The sequence below is a fragment of the Physcomitrium patens genome, chromosome 16, assembly GCF_059467195.1.
Source record: "Physcomitrium patens ecotype Gransden chromosome 16, ASM5946719v1, whole genome shotgun sequence".
NCBI classification, from domain to species: Eukaryota; Viridiplantae; Streptophyta; class Bryopsida; order Funariales; family Funariaceae; genus Physcomitrium; species Physcomitrium patens.
In genome coordinates this window covers 11,903,034-11,910,864 of record NC_143425.1, presented here as the reverse complement: position 1 = coordinate 11,910,864, position 7,831 = coordinate 11,903,034, and positions in this window count along the sequence as shown.

Sequence of the window (7,831 nt, the reverse complement as noted above, 5' to 3'; positions counted from 1 at the left end):
ACAATTTCACCAAATATATGAGTCTTAAGTTTCTAAAAACATCCAAAATATGATAAAAAAAAACTCTAAATCCTTATATATCTTTATAGGATATTATTCCCAAATTTCAACAACTCATATCTTTTAATTAGACTATTCAATTATACTCAAATTTTATATGAAATATTAATGTATTTTTAAAAACTACCATAATAAATTTCAACTACAAATTCATCGTGGATCTTAAGATATTACAAAAATCCTAACAATAGATTCAAATCCTAGTTTTTATACACCTGTATGAAATTTTTTTATATGTCACAAATTAAGTACTCAAATGCCACAAGATTTATATGTATAACTTTTTAATACAATAATCTACCTTCTCTAAAAGGTTTGAGCCAAATATTCATCGAAAAACTTAAAATATGGTTTCAACCATTACTATGAATAAAATCATTTACTTACTCCCTTTGATTTGGATGTGCTGACTTCAAATCTCTATAATTTCTTTATCCAAATTCCGGATTTATCAAATAATATATAAAAAACGTAGCTAAAAATGTTTCTCTTCAATTCCAATTGCCAATCTTTTGTTGATCTTTGTAAATATATGATATATTCTAAAGAGTGATATTGGGTACAAAATTAATACCTTAACTTTGAGCACCAATAACTTCTTCATAAAAACTAAAAAATAAAACAAATTTTGTATGTAATCTATATTCAAAAACCTAAACTTATTGATCTTAGCCTCCAAAATTCAAATGACCTCTAAAAAGAAACCATAATCTCTAATAAGGCCTTAGGCAACCTCCTTGAACTCCATTGGGCATGCCCTTTGACTAATAGGGATGAAGAGCCTCATTCCTTACCTTCATCTAACCATGCTTTCCTTTCATTCCTTCCAATAAGCCTCTTATTAGTTTAGATTTTCATCTTTAGGCTCTAATCTCTTCTCAATGCTTCATACTAAATATTTAGGTCTTATAATTTTTTAAGTGCCATAATCAAAATAAATAAAATTCAAAATAAAGTTTCTTATATTTAATCTCTTTAAATTAATCTATTAATCATTCGAATATATACCAAGACTTATGAATATATTATATGTTCTAACTAATTTTTACATATTAGAAGTAATTATAATACGACAATGTATTTGATATTATGACCTTGAAGGGAACTTTTGATGTTTGGTGATTTTACTAGATGTAAGAATAATTCTTGACGATTTTTCAAATATTTTATTTGAAAAAAGTTATAAAAGCCTCAACAACGATCAAATAATTCGGTGGTCTTTCCGTCCTAGTATAGGACACTATCAATGGTTGAGAGGCCCTATCAACCATCTTCAAAGAGAGAAAAGATCAAAGTATGTGGTAAATATAACTCGCCGCATCTTAAGTTTCTTCAACATATAATAATTGCTCATTATAGAACTTGTGTCAAGGACAAGAACTCGATGAAAAAGTAATTCAGAAAAGTGAGCCTTCACTCAAAGAAAGGTAACAAAATATAACTAAACAAGTATGTATATTAAAAGAGAAATTGGAATGGCTATTGTCAAAAGACAAGAACACTAGAGACCCTTGAAACTAGATTGGAAGCAAGAAAGGAGTTGACAAGAGTGAAGAAGTCTTCACTCTTGTCTCTATATATACTATCTAACTAGAAGCTACATGGCGATGTTCTATAGGACCTCTAATATGTGTTGACTTTGTAGGACACATGCCTTGATTTATAAGGAAAGTTTTTTTACGTGTGGGCCACATAGTTAGCTTGATCTTCAAGCTAATAACATGTGTGGCACATGGCCAACTTGTTGACTACGTTTCTAATCCAAAAAATCAATTAAAGACACCTATGAAGTCAAAGCAGAGTTTATGAAGCTTCTAGGAAACTTCCATATTAAGTACTATAGAATTAACTTATTTTTACCTACTTTTATTTACTTCCATCTATTTGTATATGTAATTACTAGCTCACATGAGTATGTCTGTGATATTATCCTCCTTTCTAGGGACGAGTTCAACGAGGAGTGGTCATCATATGTTGAGAAAATCTATGATGCGACGAATTATATTCATTACATACTCTGATCTTTGTTCTCTTTGAAGATGATTGATAGGGCCTCTCAACCATCGGTAGTGTCCTATACCAGGGGGGGAAGACTATCCAGTTATTTGATTATTGTTGAGGCTTTCATAACTTCCTTCAAATAGAATATTTAGAATACCATCAGGAGTTGTTCCTACCTCTAGCAAAATCACCAAACATCGGAAGTCCCTTTCCAAATCATAATACCAAACGTGTTATATCTAGCCATCTATTCGAAGAAGAACATGTCGTTCTTGAAGATCTTCATCTCGATTGCATCATCTTGAAGGTTGTGACAATCATAATGTCTGATCCGGCACATCAACAAATGAAGGCTCTTGACTTGAATCTGTTGGTTGTTGGTTCTTGTCACGGCCATAATCATGTAAGCTAATAATTACATATAGAAATAGGTAGAAGTATGTAAAAGTAGATAAAAGTAAGTTAATTCTATAATATTTAATATGGAAGCTTCCTAGAAACTTCCTAGATGCTGCTTTGACTTCATAGATATCTTTAATTGACTTTTTGGATTAGAAACGTGGTCAACAAGTTGGCCATGTGCCACACATGTTGTTAGCTTGAAGATCAAGCTAATTATGTGGCCCACACGTAGAAAAACTTGCCTTGTAAGTCAAGGCATGTGTCCTACACAGTCAGCACATATTAAAGGTCCTATAGAACATTGCCACGTAACCCCTAGTTAGATAGTATATATAGAGACAAGAGTGAAGGCTTCTTCACTCTTGTCAACTCCTTTCTTGCTTCTAGTCTAGTTTCAAGGGTCTTTAGTTTTCTTGTCTTTTGGCAATAGCCATTCCAATTCCTCTTTCAATATATATACTTATTTATATATATTTTGTTACCTCACTTTGAGTAAAGGCTCACTTGTCTGAATTGTTTTTTCATCGAGTTCTTGTCCTTGACAGATTGACAAGAGTACACCTACAATATTAGAGCTTTGTCTAATCTTGATTAAGAGTGGATTACTCCTTTTTCTTGATAAGATATAAGCGTATTAGAAGTTATGGATTACCCTCTTCTAAACTAATATTGTCCTTAGTATTTTCTTTGTCCGCAAGTCATCTCTTCTATTTGTCTTGAGCGATATTAGACATCTTCTCTCTTCTAAGTGTTACCATGGCAGAACTTCTTGAAATGAAGAGTGCAATGGCACAAATGCAAGAGCAATTGAGGGAATTAATGCTTGCAATGCATCAATTCAATTTACCACCACAAGGAGCAATAAAATTGGCTGGAAGTAAAGATATAGAAATGGTTGAAGCTGCTTCAACATTTGCACCAAACTATGTCCTTTCTCTTATGGTGGAATGCCCTTCAAATGTTAGAGAACCAAGAATTGTCCTACCCAAGAAGTTTGATGGCACCAGATCCAAGTTTCGAGGATTTATCAATCAAGTGCAACTTGTGATTGAACTTCAACCCCAAAGCTATCCAACTCCAGGATCACAAGTTAGATTCATTGGTACGCTTCTTTCAGGTTCGGCACTATCATGGTTTTCATCTTTTCTTGAACAACGAGATCCAATATTGGATAATCTAGAGGCTTTTTTGGCGAAGTTTTGATCCATGTATGGAGAACATGATGCAATTCGTGTTGCAACCAATAAGATCCGTATTTTACGACAAAGCAATCGATTAGTAACGTTATATGCTTCACAATTTCGACAACTTATAACTGATATCAAGTGGAATGATGCTACACTTATTAGCCAATTTCTCTACGGATTATAATATGAGGTAAAAAAATTAATGCTCAACTTACTTGATCCTCAAACATTGAGTCAAGCGATTGACTTTGCTGTGAAGTGCAACAATTGCCTTTTTGAATTCCGATCTGAGAACCATACAAGTGGACCTCAACATTATTATAATTTAATGGCAACACCAACACCTCTTCAACACATACATTCGGAAGTAGAGGATATGCAAATTGATGCAGTACATTTCAAAGCTCTTATTGAGCAAGAAAAGACTCATCGTCGTGAAGAAGGATTATGTTTATATTATGGAGAACCAAAGCACACTGCTCAACATTGTCCAAAGAAATGACGCAATCACAAAATGAGGAGTATGGCTGTGAAAGAAGATAAAATGTTGGAAAACGAGTTTGTCTAGCTACAATAGGGATTGTGCGGCTCAAACCTTGCATAACTTCTAGTAAAGGTCCTATTCTCTCCTCAGAGCCCTCTCCTTGTTTTACATTAAATGTTATTTTAGGACCTAAATATTACAAAGTCTCTGCCTTGTTAGATTCAAGAGCCTTAGCGTATTTTTTAGATGAAGAATTTACTAAAAGACATAGCATATCTTTAGTAAAGAAAACTAAACATGTTCATGTAGAAGTCATAGATGGTCGTCCATTGTCTTCTAGAGATATTACTCACAAAACCCTTCCTATAGAAGTAATAATCAATGGTCATAATAGTTTTGTAGTATTTAATATCATTAGATCTCCCTCTAATCGAGTCATTTTAGATTTATCATGGTTAGAAAAATACAACCCTCAAATGGATTGGATTTCCCGAACTCTTACTTTCTCTAAAAGTATAACTAACAGTGTACTTAAGCAAGTAGAGAGTCATAAGTCCAGTTCAATTAAATCCGTATTTATAGGTGCAAAAGCTTTCTTGCATGCTGCTATGAAAGAATCACCATACATTATTTATGCTACACCCGTTTCTACTCGTGAAAAGACTTCAAGTGGCATTCCGAGCCAATATCAAAAATTTCAAGATGTATTTGAAAAAAGAATGCGGATACACTCCCGGAACATCGTCCCTATGATTTCTCAATTGACCTTCAAGAAGGAGCACAACTGCCATTCGGACCAATCTACAGTTTATCACAAAATGAGTTGGCTGAACTTAAGGAGTATATTGAAGAAAATCTAGCAAAGAATTTCATACGCTGTCGTATTACGTACTTTCTTGCTCAAGAATGCGCCGGGCGTCTGGCTGTAGAAGGTAGTATGGAGATTCGCCGATAGTCAAGCAGTCTATCAGTTTTTGACTGCTGGAATATAAACGACTGCAACAATGTACTATAAATCTATACGGATGCTCTTCGACTGCTTGTTGAAGTCTTTTTTTTTTCCCAGCCGGTAGGTCTCTAGACGTTACAGTGAACCCCAAACAACCCAAACTGTTAATCTTCAATACCCCTTTGTACTTACGATCTTGTATCCACTGATTGTCCTATTAGATTAACCCAATAAATTTCATTCACTCCGCATACTCAATCCTATAGACACCCTTTTAATCCTTCAATCACAGACGTAACTCGATTTCACAAAACAATCAAGAATATTCAAACCCACTTCATTTAAAAATCCCGATTCACCATTACAACACTGACTTCAGCAGCGATTGCCTCAGTCTTCCCAAAACTCTACGAAGAAGAAAAATCCAAATTCTATGTCTTTCCTTCCCCGACCTGAAGCATGAAGCTCCTCTCTCTAATTCCCTTGATCTTCAAAACCCTCCAATGAAACCGAACTGGTAACCTTGCAAAAGCTTGAAAACTAGCTCCCCCCCGATTCCCCGAAAAAAAAAAAAAACCTCCCTCACTAAAACTATATTCTCCCCTAACCTTATCCTCTGAATTTCTTCAATCTTCCATCTTAGATCCGGAATTGGCTCCCACCGTCAGAGCTTAGATCCAAAATTGGCTCACGTCATCAAGGCCTTCTCTTCCGTTTTTACCTTTAAGAGATCCATTTACCATAAACAACGTTCCCTGAAACGGCACAGAGAACAGGACAGCCCGAAACAGAATCGAAACCCCGTAATTGGGACCACATTGAGTCGCTCGACCAATTCAGGTCCCATATTGGGTAAGATGTCCGTAGTAACCTGGATGCTCGCGTAATTGTGTCAAATTGGTCTTCGCGTCAGACTGGCTGAGGCCCGTAGTAAGACCTGGATTTTCCCGTAACTAGACTGCATTGGGTTGCCCCACCAATACAGGTCTCATATTAGGTAAGAGGACCCGGATTGGATTCTCGAAATTGGATCCAATTGGCTCTTCAAACCCGTCGTGTGAATTGGTCCTTCTCATCCTGCTAACTCCCGTTATTAGAATCGAATGGAGCATTTCAGTATGCCCCGGCTGACTGTAACAGGGTGACTGAACCTGACCACTCAGTATTTGCGCTGGAGTTGGTCGATGCTCCCAATATTCGAGGTAACTGAATATTAATAAAATTCCCCTTCTTCTTTTCTTTTTTTTTTATTTTCACTGAATACTCGTGTTACAACACGACATCCTCCCCCTCTGAACCTGTGCATCCTCCGATATGCACCAATTTACCCAATTGCTGTTTGATTCAGAATATATCCCCTACGTCTTTGTCCAGTTCATCTTCGTCACCTTCATTTTCCAAATCACTTTCATCTTCTTGCTGCGGAATCTCTGTACCTTCATAAAGGTCTTCCATATTCATCTCCGCATGTCTTTGTTTAAATATTTTTACTCGCTTCCCTGCAATTGATATTTTCAATTTTGTACCATCTAACTCCTGTAATGAGTAAGTCGCATTATCATGAACAGTTGTTACAACATATGGTCCAAACCAACGTTTTGAAAATTTCCGCAAAGTACTATGTTGATTATCCAGACTATTGTCATAAACAAGTACCCAGTCACCTTCCTCGATTGCTTTTGGTCTCAATCGATGTTGCTTATCGAATCGCGCCTTGTTTTGTAACCTTGCTCTTTTTAACCTTTCCAATGCTATCTGGACATCTTCCGTTCTTTGCTCCAATTGTCGAATCCTAATAGCCAGAAGTTCTTCTCTTGTCAATCCATCTTCCCATGGTAGCATACTCCAAGTAAGTACCTTTTCTTCAATCGGCATAATTGGTTTTTGACCTGTCATAAGTTCTACTGGCATATATCCTCTCACCGAACTATGTGTTGTTCGATCAGCCCATAATGCAAATGACAAAAGCCGTGGCCACTCTTTAACCTTCCCATTACAAGCTTTAACCAATGCTTTCACAATCGGCGGGTGACCGCGTTCGCTTTTCGCATTCCCTTCCGGATTATAAGCAGTAGTCAGTGATAGTTTAACTCCACATCTTTCAAAGAACTTACGAGCTTCTTGTGCATTTAATTCTCCACGATCTGCAGTGATTTTTCCTACGCACCCGTAATGGCAAATGACATCTTCAAGCAAAAATCTACAAATCCCCTCTGTAGATTTTGTCCTCAATGCTCTTCCTTCTACTTGATTTGATAAATCTTCACGAGCTAAAACCAAATATCTCATCTGCCATAACCCAACCGGCATAATAACCAAATCAAAAACCCATTTAAAATGAATAGCCAGAGGATACGTAGGATGAAGACCATCTCGATGTCGGATATTAGAATACGATTGACAGATTTCACATGACTCTACAAATGAGAGCACATCTCGATACATATTTTTCCACCAATATCGTTCCTTGAGTTTAGCAAAAGTAGCCCAGATTCCTCTATGCCCTGCCCATAAACTATCATGAAACTCCTTTAATAATTTTAGTTTTTCTTCCTTTTTGCCTATCATTCGTTGTGGCATCCCAATTCCTTTCTTCGGTATCTTTCATAAGAATCCATCTCGAAATAAAAATCCATATGCTTTTTTTCTTATTTGTTTGAATTTTTCTGTAGACCAATTCCCTTGCTTAGACAAGGTATTCAAATAATGACCAATATCCAATAATTCTCCTTCATAAGATTCTTCAAG